The sequence below is a fragment of the Pogona vitticeps genome, chromosome 1, assembly GCF_051106095.1.
Source record: "Pogona vitticeps strain Pit_001003342236 chromosome 1, PviZW2.1, whole genome shotgun sequence".
In the NCBI taxonomy this organism is placed as follows: domain Eukaryota; kingdom Metazoa; phylum Chordata; class Lepidosauria; order Squamata; family Agamidae; genus Pogona; species Pogona vitticeps.
In genome coordinates, this window is record NC_135783.1 from 289,386,660 (window position 1) to 289,405,661 (window position 19,002).

At 38.0% G+C, this 19,002-nt stretch overlaps 1 protein-coding gene across 1 annotated transcript in view; it reads left to right on the top strand.

Annotated features, from left to right (window-relative positions):
* Positions 1–19,002, top strand: part of TSPAN18 (tetraspanin 18) — a 220,830-nt gene that overhangs the window by 108,009 nt on the left and 93,819 nt on the right. Inside the window, exon 2 of the mRNA XM_020798348.3 lies at positions 2,390–2,481. The gene's annotated coding sequence lies outside the window, so the exon portion shown is untranslated. The remainder of the gene's footprint in view (positions 1–2,389; positions 2,482–19,002) is intronic.

The following is a 19,002-nucleotide window of genomic DNA, read 5'->3' on the forward strand; positions in this document are numbered from 1 at the left end:
AATCTAGTGCATAAGGTTTTCTTGTCACTCTGTTCATTGTACTGGATAAGAAAGAAGAACCATATATTCTGTAACAGCATCTTGGATTGTGATCAAGATTTGGGTATCTCCTAATTATTTCAAATTTTAGGCTTATTTGTGGGCGGGTAGTTTGTAAGAGTGGGTGGGGGATGTATGGGCTCCAATAATATTTTCAGGACTTCTATATTCCTAATTTTAAATTAAGTGAAACATTTCATTATCTCTTTTGATGGTTATGAACATTCTCTCAAAACAGTTGAGAATTTTGATGGGAATGAGTGAGAGGATGCAAAGGAACAATTCCTCCTTTTGTTTTGCCTCTGCGAGCTTTTTTCGTAGAAATTTCCCCATTTCTCTTGGGCTTCAGGCTCATCACAGCAGGAATTTAGATAACGTTTGGATTCCACATTGGAAACTGTACTCTTAGGCGTGTTATGTTTACTTATAACCCATTTTGGTTGGGCTGTTAGCTGAGGTATGAGACTGAGACTACTTAAATCACCTTGTAAATGATCTGCACCAGGGACCGGACAAGGTTATTTTCAATCTCCATGACAGAACTGTCTCTCTGCATAAAAACAGTGCCCTTTCCTATTAAGAAGCAATGCACATACCCACACCCAACAAGCATGGAATGACTGACTGATAGTTTAAAAATACACTAACATCCTTTCTGAAAAACCATTTAACAAAGTCTGAAAAGCTGTTGAAAAAACATTTAACAAAGCAGCAGACATCAGTAGTGACTCTGCCACTAGTTGACTGGGATAAAAATGTAATTAATTAAATGTAATTTTGTGTGGTCTGTGTGTATTAAAGCATTATTTAGCCAACTTTGCTTAATTTGTACAAAAATAATCTTGTTCTCTTCTCTGGTCAAGAATTTCTGGGACTACCTCTCCTCTTGTGAGATGGGCAAAATAATGTTGCAGTTCCTCCTCATCTCGTACTGTAACAGACAAGCTTTGCATCTTCTTGTCTGCATGTGTATTCTGTGCCATCAAGTTGGAACTGACTTACAGCCATCCTAATAGGGCTTTCAAGGAAAGAGATATTTAAGAAGTGGTTTTACTATTTCCACCCCTCAGTGGGGCTATTAGGTATTATGTTTATTGTACTGCAACAGATTTTACAACAGTCTGTAAAGACTGTATTCACTGCAACATTGATGTTTGTGTTAATGATCTATCATAGCAACCTTGCTATATAAAGAAAGAGCAGAACAGAAAACTGCCATTTACAGATATAATTTTATAATGAATTAGATATGAATGATCAAAGGATATACCATATTTTTTGTGTATAAGATGCCCCCACTTTTCTAACCCCAAATTAAGAAATCTAAGTGGGGCTTAGCAAGTGGAGGGGAAAGCAGGGATCAAAGCACTGCAGGATAACTTTGATACCTGCTTTCCCCTCCACTTGTGGTTGTCCTCTCCTCAGCTTACTTCAGTGTATAAGACAACCCTCAATTTTTAGTCTAAAGATTTTAGACAAAAGTATAGTCTTATACATGGAAAATTATGGTAAATTACTAGAGATGGGGCATGTACCACTAAACTGGCAGTTTGTTCCAGTTTGTCCTTCAGATGAATGGGTGTTTGGCATTTCCCAGCCCCGCCTCCACAAGTGGGCACCCACTCAGAGGCAGTGTCCAAAAAAAGGCAGGATTGGGATGCACCAAATGTCTGTTCAGCTGAAGGACAAACCACCTGTTCAGTAGTTCGTGACCATCTATATAAATTACATACCTATTCTGTATTTAATGGTTGAAATCCTGTTGTTTATCATAGTAATTCACAGCTAGAGTGGATCCACTGAATCAGTGGGGATCTCGTGAGCAAACTCCTCCCTAAGTTCCATTGATTCAAATGGGCCTATTCTAGTTGCATAGCAAACTTGAACTCAGGTAGGCCCATTTGAATCAATGCAAATTATGGAAGATATCTCACCAGATCTCCACTGATTCAGTGGGCCTGCTCTAGTTGCGATTTACGATGCTAAACAACAGAATTATAGCCAAAGTCTTTTTCCTTGCTGATCAACATGCTTTAATAATTGTAACCATTATTACATTATTCATGTTCACTTAAATATATGCATATCAAAATATGAAATTTGATTGAAATCAATAATGAAAGTAGAAGCTAAAATATTTTGCTTAAATACTTGTGTTTGTGTCTTACTCTTATAAGTTTATTTGTTTAAAATGTTTATATACAGACTTTTACTCTGGTAACATCCTAAACAATTTTCATTGTATTAACATCATACAAAATATGCCTTTATTTCTCTGGCCATGCTGAAATATGGAGACCAGGATTTTGATATTCTGCTGTGTTTTCCATCTCTTCCCATTTCTCTCCAGGGCCTGTACGTTGCTGTTGCATCATCCTATCTCCTGGTGGAAGAACTAAGATTCAACTGAAATTCTGAGTTAACCTGGCAAGAAAGGCTAAGGTATGGGATGGTAGTTCAATTCATTCTTTTAAGCCAGGCTTAAAGCTAGGGGTACTTAAAGGGTCCTATTTTGCTATATCATTAGGATATATCAAGAGATATCAGAAGGCATTCAGTATACTTTCTCAAGGAATGTATTTTCCTCTTCTTATATATTTATTGGGCTTGAAATGAAATGGGATACTGCTTGTTAAAAAAAGGAGTCTTCTTGATGTGATCAGCTAATATGCTGGTGCAGTTTAGTACATTGGCAGGATAAATAACATGGCACTTCTTAGATAAATACAGCAGGCCTCCAGAGCAAGTAAGGCTTGTTGAACTCTGGATCTGGTTAATCCTTTTCATTTGATAAGCAAATGGGATATAGCCCCACATGATGTCAGTTGACAGACTCTACCATCAGACTGAAGTTTAAGGTTGGACTTGGTTATGAGCTGATACATGTGGCAGTACAAAAAGAAAAGGGGGAAAAAACCATGCAGTAGAAGGTGCTTGTTTCACACTGTGATTTTCATCCCATCTGGACCATTCTTCCATGATAAATTTAAATGAGAATTATTAATTCATATACTAGTAACTAGAATATGATATCTATGTTATTTCTCCCATGTTTTTCTTCTCTCCTCCACCCCAATATTTCTTCTATAGATAAACATAATATTTACTTCTAGTGTGGAAACCATTAATGGTGCTCTTTTCTACTCAGAGAGGGAAATAGATTCTATAATCATTGCTGCACAGAAGTGCAGCAACAATCTTGTGCTGGCAGTGCAAACCAACATTTTATAAGGTAATTCTGAAAATGGTAATTCCAATAAATTCCACTGAGCTCTTGCAAACTAACATCCATGCTTTCCTTTATTGAATCAACCCATCTCATGTTAGGTCTTCTTTTCGTATGGTTCCACCCACTTTCCTAGCTCTGACAATTGCCTTGTGTTTGAGTAAGAAGTACAGTGATGCTTCACAAGACAAATGCCTCACACACTGAAAAACTCATTTTGCGATTTTTTTGGTGACTTTTTGTGACGAATTTTTCTATGGCTGTGCTTCGCAAGATGATTTTCCCCCTTTTTATTGGGGGGGGTGTTTTAAATCAAACAACCATTAGTACCGTGCTTCGCAAGGTGAAAATTTCGCAATACGACATGACTTGTGGAATGAATTAATTTCGTCTTGCGAGGCATCACTGTAGTTAACTGATGGAAAAGGGAGTCAGCTTCTAGAATTTTCCATTGCTTTGTGTCTCTTTATGAATGGTAGTTACATTCATATGACTCATATGAATGTCACTACCTACATCCACTAGCATATATTCAGGCTGTCCTTTGCTATTTAAAACTTGGCTTTTTCCCCCAATGGTAAAATTTCCTGGTTTTTGAATAGTGAATACAAAAACAAAATCCCCCCCATTCATAAACCAGAGGTTTTTAAAAGAATTTACTCTGTTGTTTACATGCATGGGATTTTTAGTAGTACTTTAACATTTTTATACAGATTAAGATGTGAAGTCAGCAAAGATGCTAGGAGGAAAGATTATTACCTCTGGATTCTGAACAAAGTAACATTTTCTGTTTTATTCTCTCTCGATTCCCTGAAGCAGTTTTATTTCCAGCAAAGAAATAAAACTTTCCTCTTCACTTTCAGATTTTATCTATGACATTTTATTTGAAGTCTGTGTCTTCGCACATGTTTTGACATTGTCAAAAATACATCTGTATCTATTCCCATCTTGGCCTCAGGCAGGCTTGCCACAGGTCAGTATGATGGTGTCAAAAGAAGCTCAGTAAGAGAGGTACTTGGTGACAGAAAAATTAGCCAACTTTAGTAGGCCAGTTAGAGTCGCAATGGAGAACATACAGCCCTCCAGGTGCCATTAGCACCAGCCAGCATGGCCAATGACTGGGAACAATTTGAGTAGCAGTCCAATGGCATCTGGAAAGTTATCAGTTCTCTGTCTCTGCATCTGATCCTACTGAATTATCCATTTAAAAAAGCTCATTAACACTGCTAGAAATTTCACTGGCAACAATGAAAAATACTGTCATGGAAAGGTCCTGGAAATGTTTCTTAACATTTATTACATTAGGTGATATGAGAATTATGAAACTGAATGACACTTTCCAAAAAGGGGCCTTGAACAATTCTAGTTTCAATTCAGAGCTAGAATCCTGATGGGGGAAAAAACTGTATGTGGAGCAATAATCATATGATTAGTTCCTCCCCCTCCTTTGGAAGGACATCTGTTGTGTGACTGGTCACAAGACTGATTCTGCAGCCACCATGTGATCAACATTCTGTGTTCATTTCCCCCCTCTGGATTCTGGTCCAAAGATTTAGCACATACTTAAATATTAAATGAAGTAAAAGGGCCTTACTTAGCTTTGTGTGGATGGTGTCCCTGCAACTTCAAACCCTCCTAGAATCATAGAAGTGTACACCTGGGAGGGACAAAGAAGTCTGATGGAAGATATGATAGCACTTTTCAAATACTCTAAAGACTGACATTCAGAGGAGGAACAGGATCTGTTCTTGATCATCCAAGAGTACAGGACATGTAATAATGGATTCAAGTTACAGGAAGCCAGATTTTGGTTGAATATCAGGACCAACTTCATAACTTCCATACTGTTAGACCAATAAAATTACCTTGGGAGGTGGTGAACACTCCAACATGGGAAGCATCCAAGAGAAAATTAGATAGCCATCTGTCAGTCATACTTTGATTTAGATTCCTCCATTGAGTAGTGGTTTGGACTCACTGGCCTTATAGGCCCTTCCAACTCCATTATTCTGTTATTCTATTCTGTGATTCAATGACTTTCAGAGTCATCAAGTCCAGCCTCTGCCAAAGCAGAAATCCACAGCTCTTAAATGCCCCAATATGTTACTTATTTTCCACAGATTGTATTCAGTTTTGATACTATGCTGACAAAAATTAGTGAGAAGGTAAAATCTTCCATCCCGTTATGTTCATGTTTATTAAAGTGGATACATACATGCTTAGCAAGACATGGTATTAAGACTCAACATAGGAAATCTAAAATAATATCTTTAAGCAATAGCGTTCACAGTTTTAGTTACTGTTTTCAAACCTTCCGATAGGCTCATCTCTGAATGGCTGCACAGCTCGTACAAACTTCTGCTAAGCCTTTGATAGGGTAAAAGAAATGCTCAAGTTATTTCATTTATAAGCTTTTAGTTTTCCTAGGGAGGAACTTTGCTTCCTAGGTCTACCTAGGCTCAGTCCGGAAGAAGATCCTAGAAGCCAACACAAGCTATGCTGGCTTTTGGAGAAGCCAGGACAGACTCCACTGCCAGAAAGTCCCTGGATTCTCTACTTGGCTCACTGTGCCTCACAGGGATTTTGAGAAACTGTAATCCATTTTGCTCTTTTAAGTATTCCCCAAACTAACTCACCAAATTAGTTCTTGGTGTCAAGTTGGTGAGGAAAAGGCAGCAAGAAATAGGGTAAGGAAATGTAGATAAGAATCTTGGCTTGTTTTGTTCTCATGGACAGAGATGAAGAATCATAGCTTGGATTGGCCACTACAATATTTGAGAGACTGAAGCATTAGATGCTTATTTGCATTTTTCTTTAACTACGAGGGGCTTCTTCCATACTACTTATGTACATAGCTTTTGCTTCTCCAAGGGAATGGGCACAGGAGGTTTTTGGGGTTTTTTTGTTTGTTTCTTTTGTTTTTTGAGATATTGAAAAAGGAGATTAAATGAGTTCATCTTTGTTTTTTGTTTTTTGAGATCTTGAGAAAAGAGATTAAAAGAGTTCGTCTCAGCTGCATTTAAGGAAATCCTACAGGTTTTGAACATGGGTAAGCAGAAATTTAGCAAATGTTTTTACATCCAATAACTACATGGAAAACTTAGATTTCTTCAAATATTTTTGAAAAAATATTTGAAGTTATTAGAAATTGATAACTGAGATTTCTTCAAATATTTTTCTTCTTTCTACAAGAGAACTCGTCCAACATCACATGTGTCAAATATATAAATCTGTGGAAAGGCATTTGTAGTAGTGCTTTCAGTATGTTCCAGATGCTTTGGCAGTGAAATGATTTCTTGATCAAATCAACCTTCACTTTAGCTGATTTATATTTCATATTCATATGTACACATCCTAGATGTTTTCGAAATCAAATACATTATTAGCATGTTTCAAGTAGTTTGCTGAGTGTTGGTTCATTATTAGTAGTAACATAACACTGACTATGAATTTCTGCATTGAGCAGGGTTTGAACTCAATGGCCAAATTATTCTATGATTTTGTGGCTACTATTGGTTGCACATTTTGACAAAGAGTCTTTCTCTGTGCATCAAAATTGTGAACAAAAAGGCTTTCAAGTACCCCAGACTCCTATATTGACCCTGCCACTGCTGTTTGATGAGGAGATGGGAATACCCTTCTGTTACAGAACTGGGCACTCAGGTACTTTTTTTGTTCATTTGTTTGTTCATAAGAAATATAACAAGGTGATGCAGTCAATTGGGAAAATGTTTCCAACATACAATGGTTAATTCCTTTTAGATTTGATTATATGTGCGAAACTTCTGCTTGAAGTTTGTAGCTACATTCTGTTCCATGCATACACTTCTGGCAGGAAGCGGCATCTGCCAGCAGGCAGGGTAACCCCTTATTCTGCCCTTTCGCTTAGGGTTATTTCAGCCAGTCCTGATTATGATTAGGTAACTAGAATCCTATCTGTCTCTCTCACAACATACTATGTAAATCATGCTAAGTAAATAAAAGAGCTCTCAGGGCATTGCCAGTAGGCTCCGCTGACTCACATCCCTTGTTGACTCCTTTGTTCTTTCTCTAAGGCAATTAGCCTTCCTTTGTTCCGTCATCACCCACAATTATAACCTGTGAAAAGCACCTTAATGAGATAAGAGGCTGACACAGAATAATAGATTGAATAGTAGAGCCATCTCTCATGAAGCTGTGGATTCCTGGGGCAAGAAGTGATAAATAAAGCCGTAAGATCACTTATTTTGATTGCTGGACAGGGTAAGATCACTTATTTTGATTGCTGGACAGGCTGCTATCTTTTCCTATTGTGATATTTAAACACCCTGAATGAGAAAGGGAAATCTATCTCAGTTACATTTAAGATTTCTTGTGGATTTTTTTGCTGCAGAGTTTCCTCTAGGAATTGCAAAGGAAGGGTTTTCTATGGATCAAAACATATGGTATGCCTGTGACATAGCAAGACTGATCTTTAGATATCAGAAAGATTAAGCAAAATGCTTAAATCCAATGTTTACAAAAAATCACTAGGACTACATCATCATGAATTCAATTACCCCAGGTTCTCTAGAGAGTGCTTTGGGCTCTGCACCCCTTGGCGATGTGGTTTGAGCCTTGACTGGGAGATATAATTAGCTGTCATATTTTCTGGGGGGGAAAAGCAAAAAGCAAAATCTTTTGCTGACAAAGCAACTTAAAACATGGAAGAACATGTCAGAATATTTTGCTTTGTTTTTAAAAAATCTTTGATTTTGTCAAAGTGAAAAATTTTAGTAAGTTCTTCTCAGAGTTTCCTCGATTTTTGAAGTATGGTGGTGGGCTACAAGGACCAGGATGTTGAGGATGTTGGCTCCTCATTATGGAATACACTTCTTCTGTTTGCCTATCAGCCTCCGTCTGGTAGAACACACATTTTGCATGCAGAAGGTTCCAGGTTTACAGCCTCTGCAGATAGGAACAAGGGGGGGGGATATATTTGCAGTCTTAGAGAGCTTCTGCCAGTCAATGTCAGATCAATTTTCTTACTCAGTGTAATACTGCTTCCTATCTATGCGATCATGAAAATGACTGAGATCACCGCTGTTTTCCTTACTTTTTCAAATGAACTGACTTTTTACTCGAGCATCCCTTTTGAACAGTTTTGTTGTTATTAGGTTAACAGAAAAAATATGTTAGGTGTCTTAGTTTTGATTAAGCAGTGGGAGGCAGATATCTGAAATAAAATGATTATCACCTCTGCATTTGGAGATTAGGTTTCTAACACTAATACTTAATTAAAAAGCTATTTCTGGTATATATGCTTTTAGTATCAGCATGTTCCATAGATTTGGCATCTTCAGCAACCCTCCATAGGTCTACTATAACTCTTTGCCATTTTTTTCTGGTTTCTTGACTTGTAAAACAGAGGTTTAAATACTTCCAGCTGCAACCTTGAATAATATCAATATTCCCACTGTGGGAAGATTTGGTAACCTTAGCCACATTGAGCTGATTAGAATTTTATCCATAGTTAAATAACTTAATGATAATCTATAGTGAAAGTAACCTTTTTTGACAGCGTATTCTGTGGAGCTATGAGGTTATGTTTGGTATGTGTTTTTAGTAGACTACATTTTAAACTTAAATGAAATCTACTTAATACTTTCTGAAGAGATCAGTGATACATAATCATTGCAAATAATCTCCTAAAGAACCACCAAAGATCAGCACAGAGCCTTTTTCTTATGTCGGAGAAATTCTTTGCTTTACAACTTTCACAACTAAACTGTGGATTTAACCATGATTTATTGGCCCAAGGGCTGAATTTGCTCTGAGAAGGGATTATGTTACTGGAAAGTACCATTGCTTGCCAAAATTGCCTTAGGAGGAGAGGGTGTTCTTGGTTTTTTCCCCTCCCTCCTTCTCCATCTCAGTTCCAGTCTTTAGATGTGAAAGTTTATACTTCAATACAACTAATTTGGATCACAATCGAGGTATAAGAAATTCCATTGCCAAATTCAATATCTAAATAAAATAAAATATAAATATTTAAAAACAGAATAAGCCCTTTTATAAATATTTTAAAACAGAATAAGTCCTTTTATTGTAGTTATACTTCATGAAAAACTTAAATCAACAGATGTCAGGAAATCTGAAGCAGTTCCTCTCAAAGAATAATTGCAATTGGGCCTTACTGCCTATGGCTACTATTTAGTGTCTCTCTGCATAAAATGTTTTATGTGTATCTAGCTGACCACCAGCTTTTCTTTAACAAGAGGGCAGGACATAAATAGAATGAAAAATATCTTATATGTGAAATGTATTGAACTCGTCTCTACAAAAGTTTGATGGATATAATTCAAAATAAAGACAGTGAGACTGTTGCAGATATTTGGATTTTGAATTCCCTTTTGTTGTGCAGTAGAAGCACAGAGATCCTCAGATTAGAATAACTCCAAGTTCCACAGAGTCCACCCCTTTCTCATTAACTGGCACTTAAAGTCTCAATAACGTTCTCTGAGACATTTGTAGGAGAAAGAATAAAAATGTTTCATTACTTACAGTTGTGACCAGATCAGTGCAAAAAAAACACAAAAAAACCCAACATTGCTTCCAACAGACCACAGGGGGAAAAGAAACACTCAGCAGAGAGGTGGGGTTCTCTTTGAATTCAAAGGCTGGAAGGAACAATTGGTTAGTGCTGGACAGACAGGCAATCACCCCAGCCCAGAAAAGTCCTTCCTGCTTAAACTACAGGCAGCATGTGAGGTTGCAAATAAAACTCCGACCAGATACAGACATCTACCAATCATGCAGCATAGTGGTATGCAGGAAAGGCATCATTTGCAGATAGCCAAGCAATATGTAGTTTGTGTTCTACATTTCTTACTCATTCTTTCCATCTCCTTTTTTTATGATAGGCAGCTGAGAAAACAAGCCAGGACAGCTCATGTTATGGGTTCAATGTTGTGTCAAGCCATAATCTAAAGAAGCCAGAATTTGTAAACCTGGCACTCTGAACCATGGGTTCAGATGGTAGTTTATAGCAAGACAGTGAGCTCTGGCTTGTTGTCAGAGGCAGGATTGTACCTCAAGATAGGCCAAGTTCAACTAACCATACTCTGGCTTGTCATGAATGATGTGTGACGTGGCACACCAAGAGATAAAATTCCTGTCTCCTTGCAATGATTCGTATGAGCGGTTCACCACACATTTTCAGTCACTGCATTCAAATTGATTAGTACTAGGAAGTGGTGTCTGATTATTTTCTGTGCCAGGTCAACTATTACCTTGGGCCAGTTATTAACAAAGCAGGGGATGTGGTAAGCACATGCCTGGGGTGTATTGCATCAGATTGTGGGTAGGGCCTAACCAGACTGAATGCTTTCCCACCACATCCAGAATAGATTCATTTATTTTTTTAAAAAATACACTTTATATAATATTAGTCTAGGGAATTCTACATCAGACTTGTAATTATTTGAATTGTTCAGTTTTGTGGTACAGAAGCAAGTTTCAGGCAAACGAACCTTGAGTGACTGAGCATCATCAAGCTGTTTCTCAAAAGATAGGGAAATAGCTTGGCTGTTTTTTTTTCTTTCAGGTAAGATTCTGATTATATAATTCTTCTAATTATATAACAGTCACAGCCCTTCTCCATTTCTGAAATACCTAAATCTGAGGACACACAATCTGTGTTTCATTCTTTCATTGAAAATGACAAGAGTCTGCTCTGCAAGTTCTCTGTACTTTCCTGATACCTGAAACATCATCAGCCTCCCGAGGAACAGTAACCAGATCCGTTGACAGTGGCATATTTGAACACAAGTGGACTTGTCCATGAAAGCTGACATTAAAATATAGCAGTTAGCCTTTATTAAGTGCCACAAAATTTTTGTTTTCTTCATTTTTTTAAATTTTTCTTTTGTTTTTGTCTGATATTCTAGCACTCTTGGCACTCTGTCTGAACATGAAATAATATCCTTGGTTAAGGAAGTAAGATATAGTTTCCTGGGCAACAGAAATCTGTATTGAGTTCTCCTAAAAAACTACATCTCTCAGAACACTTTGCAGTTAGTTCACCTGCCTCCATAATTCATTAGTTGTTGTTTTTTTTTACTTTCTTCTGTTCGTCTTGAGATTCTCATGTGAAAACATGAAACACATCCTCTTGCAAATTTCAGTTTTTTCTTTATGTCAGTCTTAAGTGCAGAATAGTGGCTGGAATTATTTACAGTGTTCCTGCTCTAGCAAATACAGAAACAAAAAGAGCTGTAATATGACATTGTCTCTGAGATTTGTAAATAATTCCTTTATATTACAACTGATTACGAGAAAAGTCTTATTCTCCTTAGCATGTACAGTGCTATACATTTATTACCATTTCTTGTCAAGAGAACAGTTTGTTCATACAATGGTGGATATCCTTTGAAAGTTAAATGCAAATGTTTAACTTCTTGCCTAGTATCCTCCAAGCATTGCCTCTTAGCACCTCCTCAGCTCTTCATTTATTATTTCAACTTGTATACTGTCCCATTAATGCGAACACTCTAGTGGTTTATTATTGCTGTTTCTTTAGACTCGTTTTATTTCCATCTATCTAACCCTAAGCAATGGTTCTTTGCTGCAGATGTTCTGCTTGTTGCTATTTCCAATCTCCATTCTCACAGTATTACACTGTGCTCATTTTATGTAAAGACCTCTTGCAAAGATATGTATCATTAATTGGATTGTCTTTTCTTTATCCTTTATCTAGTACATTTTAACTTGGCACATTGTTGGTAACAGTATCACACACGTTGGATGAATGGTATCACATTTGGTACATTTGAATATTCATAGACTCATTTTTAAAGACCCCTCCTTCTCCAAACTGCAAAGAAGATTCTTATCATGATTTATACTGTACACATTTTAGAGAGAGAAAATGTTGGGAAAGAAATACAGTTTAAGAACAAGGAGTTAAACAGTTAGGCACTAGTGCTTCGTGGAATGCAACAAACCTGGGCTAAATGGATTTTGAAAATGTGACATTATGACTGAACTTGTGGGTTCTAATAAATAATTCTTGATTAGAAATGGGCACAAACCGAACCACGAACCAGAAAAAACAGGCTGGTCCACAATTCAGTTTGTGACCCAGTTCAGGGATTCTGTTTTACTGAAGCAAAATGAAGCACTGAATTTCCTTCCCCTTGGCGCTTCATTTTGTTTTGGCAAAATGGAATGCATACCTGCCCCCTTCCCACTGCCCCATCACCTCCTTGCCTGCTTCTGCTGCCACTGCCTCTTCTCTGTTGTCACCTCCACTGCCACTAGCATCCTCAGAGGCAGTGGGCCTGGCCTCCCTTCCAGGAGCTGGCTGCTGCCTCTGGGCATGTGCCTGCCTATCAGCTGGGCAGCGGGTGTATGCTCAGAGTCACTAGACTGGCTCCTGGAAGGTAGCCCTCCCCCCCCCCCGACATTGACTGGAAAAATGAACTATGAACCACTTCATTCATGGTGGTACATTGTTAGCCATGAACCACCACGAACCACAGATTTCCTGGTTCATGCCATCTCTATTCCTAATTATGTTGATTCTTGTATCAAGTGACCAGCATTTATAATAAATGGACATGCTCATACTTGTCTCAAAAATGTATTTAACACTTACGTTTTTTAGCTTAAATGTATACAGAAAGGGTAAATTTTATACAAAAATATATTGTATGATAAAAATGCTGCTAACTTTTTACAGGTTGTAAAAACTTTCAGATTGAAGTGGAAACAGGATGATGTAAACCTATATACATATTTGTACATGGAGACTGATCTGTCTGTTCTTACTTTTTATAATACAAGATGGATATTTCTCCTCAAATGTTTCAGAATGAACAGATATTCTAATAGTAATTAGATCATGGAAGTTTTTTTTTTACGCTAGTATGGAGTATGTCCAATAGTAAGTCCAATATAACCAGTGATAAATATTTAATGACATTTAGATCAGCTCCTTTTGTTTCTGATCATGGGACATTCTTGGCAAAGATACTGCAGTGGCTTGCCAGTTCCTCCTCCAGGTGGATCGCATTTAGTCAGAACTCTCCACTATGACCTGTCCATCTTGGGTGTCCCTGCACGGCATAGCCCATAGCTCCTCTGAATTACTCAAGCCCCTTCGCAACCACAAAGCAGCAATCCGTGAAGGGGTCTGCATTGACTATGCAAAAGTCATTGAATATGCAAAAGTAATTGACTATGCAAAAGCCTTTGATTGTGTGGACCACAGAAAATTATGGCAAGTTCTTAAAGAAATGGGAGTTCCTGACCACCTTATCTATTTCCTGAGAAATCAATATGTGGGACAGGAAGCAACACTTAGAACTGGATATGGAACAACTGATTGGTTCAAAATTGGGAAAGGTGTACAAAAAGGCTATATATTGTCCCCCTGTTTATTTATATGCAGAATACATCATGTGAAAGGCTGGACTGGAGGAATCCCAAACTGAATTAAGATTGCTGGAAGAAATATCAACAACCTCAGATATGCAGAAATCTCTGATGGCAGAAAGTGAGGAGGAATTAAAGAACCTCTTAATGAGGGTGAAAGAGAAGAGAAGTGAGGAGGAATTAAAGAACCTCTTAATGAGGGTGAAAGAGAAGAGCGCAAAAAAATGGCCTGAAGCTCAACATAAAAAAAACTAAGATAATGGCCACTGGCCCCATCACCTCCTGGCAAATAGAAGGGGAGGATATGGAGGCAGTGACAGAGATTACTTTCTTGGGCTCCATGATCACTGCTGATGGTGACAGCAGTCATGAAATTAAAAGTCCCCTGCTTCTTGGGAGGAAAGTGATGAGAAACCTAGACAGCACCTTAAAAAGCAGAGACATCACCTTGCCAACAAAGGTCCGCATAGTCAAAGCTATGGGTTTTCCAGTAGGAGATCAAACCTATCTATTCTGAAGGAAATCAATCCTGAGTGCTCATTGGAAGGACAGATCCTTAAACTGAGGCTCCAATACTTTGGCCATCTCATGAGAAGAGAAGACTCCCTGGAAAAGTCCCTGATGCTGGGAAAGTGTGAAGGCAAGAGGAGAAGGGGACGACAGAGGATGAGATGGTTGGACAGTCTCATTGAAGCTACCAACATGAATTTGACCCAACTCTGGGAGTGGAAGATAAGAGGGCCTGGTGTGCTCTGGTCCATGGGTTCACGAAGAGTCGAACATGACTAAATAACTGAACAACGAAAAGATCAGTGCCACCGTCACAGAGAATTAAAGTGAAATTACAAATATGTGATGTATAGGCATTTTGTCAGTTTTGATCCCATATGTGTAGTTTTTGAGTTGTTTCAACCATCTGTTAAACATAAATCCATACCGGTTTAAGATTTTCATTAACTCTCCACAAAAATCAGTATGGATATTTTTATGTGTGATTTAACAAATGTACACATTTTCCCATGCACATTTGATGTTACTCATTTTGCAAACTATATCCCTCGAAAGCTTTTTGGTATGTGTACATTACTTCATCAACTGTACATATTTTTTCCAGGCTTAGTTCTACAGCATTTGGTTTCTGTTCATGTATTTCCATAAAGTGTGTATTTTTGTGTGTCGTTATCAGTAAATATAAAGAAATACTGATTTTGTTACATCCCCCTATAAGCATATAGGAGGCTTACAGGTTTGAAAGGTGCAAATCAGCTACAGCTTTCTATAAATTTGGATGTAATTAATGTGCTACCAACCTGATACCAAATCCATAAAAATCCTAGTGAAAGTGGGACAATATTCAAAATACGCTTTGATGTATCTAGAGGTTGTCAAAGTGCTAAGCAAACTTCTTTTATTCACACTCTTAGAAAAGAGAACAGTCATTTCATTTCAAACTTTTTTAAAATTATCATACTCGATCTCATTCTGCTTTGGATCTCAAAGAGCTACCAAATATTTTATGAAACGGAATATACTTGGAAGCTTTTTTTTTTGCTTTTTGATTAATCCAGATATGTTGACATGATATGTGTTCTTATTTACTTTCAAAACAAATCAGAGTCAATAATTTGTGGGTTGTTTGTTTTTAATTTAGAAAACTGAAAGAGTGCCTTACACTTTGCTTCCTAACCTGTCGACTTACAGAGGTCAGTTACAATTTATACCAGCTGCAGTCATAATAACACAATAATACAGAATTTATTTGGATCTATCAATTTGAAATGAAGATGTGTGCATGTGCACGCACATATGCACATGCATGTCTGACAGTTTAGATATAATGATGTGTGTATGTGTATTTCTAGAAGAATAAGATGTGTGTGTGCACTCACGTGCGTGGATACACACACACCTTATTCCTCTGAAAGTACGTACCCAATCCATTAGTAGGAATGCATTCAAGGAACTGGGTTTCTTTAGGCATTTGAGCTGGAGCAGGCGTGCTGAGAACTGCTGCAAGATGTACAAGATCTAGCATGATGGAAGGAGCACTGGAAAACCACTTGACTTGTGTCATTCAGATTCCTAAATGAAAACGCATGAGGCCAGAATCCTATTGCTGGAAATCAGAGACACTGCAGCAGCAAATTGCTGCTCATTAACAAGATATTGGTTGCCTTTTGGAGTGTGTGCTCAGTCATGTGGTAGGGCACACTCCCAGGAATGCAAGCAATGTCTAATTTATGAGTAGCAATCAGCCATCAAGAGTCATGCTGTCCCATATGTGTATATATGGGACATACGAACGCGCGTGCGCTCTCTCTCTCTCTCTCTCTCTCTCTCTCTCTCTCTCTCTCTCACACACACACACACACACACACACACACACACACACACACACACACACACACACACACACACACATACACACACACACACACGGCAATAGGATTCCGGCCTTTGTGTCATATATATTAGTGCATATAATTCTTATTAATCCACACAGTCCTTTATATAGTAGATGAGCTTTATCTTTCCTTTAAAACATATGCTTATATAATGTCTGCAGAGTGGAGAATGGTAAAAGGCAAGGGAAAAAATAGAAACAAATTGAAATTGATGCATGATGGTTTTGCACAATCTGGTTGAAGCTTTCTTCAAGTTTTATCTTAACCGCTACATTTTATTCAGGCTTGTTTGAGCTTTTTAAAAAAATATTATAATAATAAACAATACAGCATTTTACAATAACCATGGTGGACTATTTAGTGGATGGATAGTGAGAAATAATCTGTTACACAAGATCTAGAGGGCTATTCTAATATTACATTGATATATACCTAATCTATATATGTGTAAAATATATGGATATATTTTGTATATCTGAAAACATCTGCTTTCTTCTGGGACTGCAGAACCAGCACTTTGTAACTTGCCCTATAGGGTATGGTAGGGGGCTTTGCACATCATTCAGCATAGCTGTTGCCTGGATACCATGGCCTTGATTGAGGCCCCTGAGACAACATAAGGATGAACCATTTGTAGCTGATTTAAGTGAAATGCCCCTTTAGGCAGGACCATAAAACCTACCTGATGTAGCTTGTAAGCTTAGGGTTTCTTTTTATTAAGTAATTATTAACTCTGCCCCTACTTCTTCAAGGCAAATGGGTATCCTTACTACTGTGAGTTACATGTGAAAGATTCTTGTGAGGTGATACACTCCCCCTTCTGTCTTTAAACCCAGACAGACATCATTCTATCTCCACATTGAGCCTTTTATTTCAGATGCTGGTTCTGAGGTCCCTGCTGTTGCCAGCAGCCAGCCTAATTGCTCAAAAACATGCTTGCTCATGAGTGTGGTCAATCTGGCACCAGACTCCACCCGAAGAATTGCCCCCAGTCTGAGATACTGTCAGGACAATGAAAGGAAAGGAGATGTTGACTATTTAAAGCATAATGTTTTCCACTTAGACATAAAGACCCTCTTTCCACTTCGCAGCCCAGCAAGAGTAGATGACAGCAGCTGATGGGGGAATAAAATAATCTGAAGTTAAGTCTGATTTTTATTTGGTCCCATCACTAATAGAGATATTTTTATTGCTTTTTTTGATAAGGAGCTTATTTAGCAAATTTTAATTTGGATTGATTAGTCATACAGAAATGGCCAATTAACAAATAAAAATGATAAATTACAGCAGACCAGAAGGCATGTAGCTGTAGAGGAACAAAGCATATTGAAACAAAGTATCATGGCACCTGAAAAGCTATGTTATTTTAGTGTAAACATTCATGAATTGCAGTCCAGTGTATGTTTGAGGAATCCATGAAATCTCACACTGAAATGAACGTGTTAATATGGCGTGAAGTCGGAACGGACTTATGCCAACCCCGGCAAGGCCTTCAAGGTAAGGTAATTGATATATTTGTGGATTTACCAGTCACACGCGCGCACACACACACACACACACACACACACACACACACACACACACACACACACACACACACACACACACACAGACACTCTCTCTCTCTCTCTCTCTCTCTCACACACACACACACACACACACACACACACACACACACACACACATACAAAGAGAGAGAGAGAGACAGGGAGACAGAGAGAGAGAGAGAGGCCAAGCAGGGATTTAAATCCAGGTCAACAGATCCATAGACATCACTCTATCCACTATACCATACTGTTTCTCCTAATTCTTTATCAGTTATATATATCTTGCTATCCTGCTTTTCCTCTAGTGAGGTAACATGGCTCTATATTCCACTTTATCTCAGGTCATGGAAATGTTGCATTAATGGGTGATAACTCTCAGAATCACCTTTCATAGGCATCATTTTTATACTCTTTGTTTCTGTTATATGCTACCCTTTTTTTTTTTTTTGCTTCACCCAGTTGAAAATCATACCCTCATATCAGTACCATATCTCTTCTCGGTGCAGCTCCTTCATTGTTTTACAATATTCTCTCCCTTTCCTATGAGTCTCTGTCTATCAACAGGTTTCATGGAAGACCACATGTTCCCTTGAAACAAATATTCTATAAAACAAACAGTTCTGTAAAGTCCACTAACACAAAATGAAATGCATGGTCTAAACATACAGTACTGGCAAGAGAGATTGTCAGTATTCTGGAATGTGGCTCTTTTCTGACACTAACTGCCCTCAGTATCACTGGCCAAATTCCTATTGGATGTTGACATGTACACAAGAGAAGTCATGGAAGTTGTCACGACTAATTTATGCCAGATGTGTAGTCAAGCATGCGTCCAATATGCAACCAACACATTATGAATTAGCCATAGGCAACTTGGAAATTACTCTTCAACACACATGAAGATCCAGTTCTAACCACTGATCAACTAATTAATAAAATGACTTTGGCATTTTGAAACTTTCCAGTTCATAATTGTCTTACTCACTTCTTAGTTCTCTGCAGATTAAACACCTAGAATTGAGGAAAGGAGACTAGAATGCTAGAAACCTTAATGATACAAAAACCCAATCCTGTCTTGTGTGGGACAAGATGTCAGGTCTTGTTATTATAAATAACGTAGGTAGGTCGGTCAGTCGGTCGGTCAGTCAGTCGGTCGGTCGGTTATGCTACTTACACATTTGGAAGGTAAATGTGCTAAAACAGAAAAAGGTCTTTTTTTTCTGTTTTACAAAAGATGTATCTTTCAAATATTGCAGTACAATCTTCCATTGCAAATGTGTACCTTCAGGGAATGGGGAGGAATTGGAGTCAGACTACAAACATTGATCCAGTCCCAACCTACTTCACCCAACCAGTTGAAGGACTTGCTGGGCTCTCATTGTTTTGCATG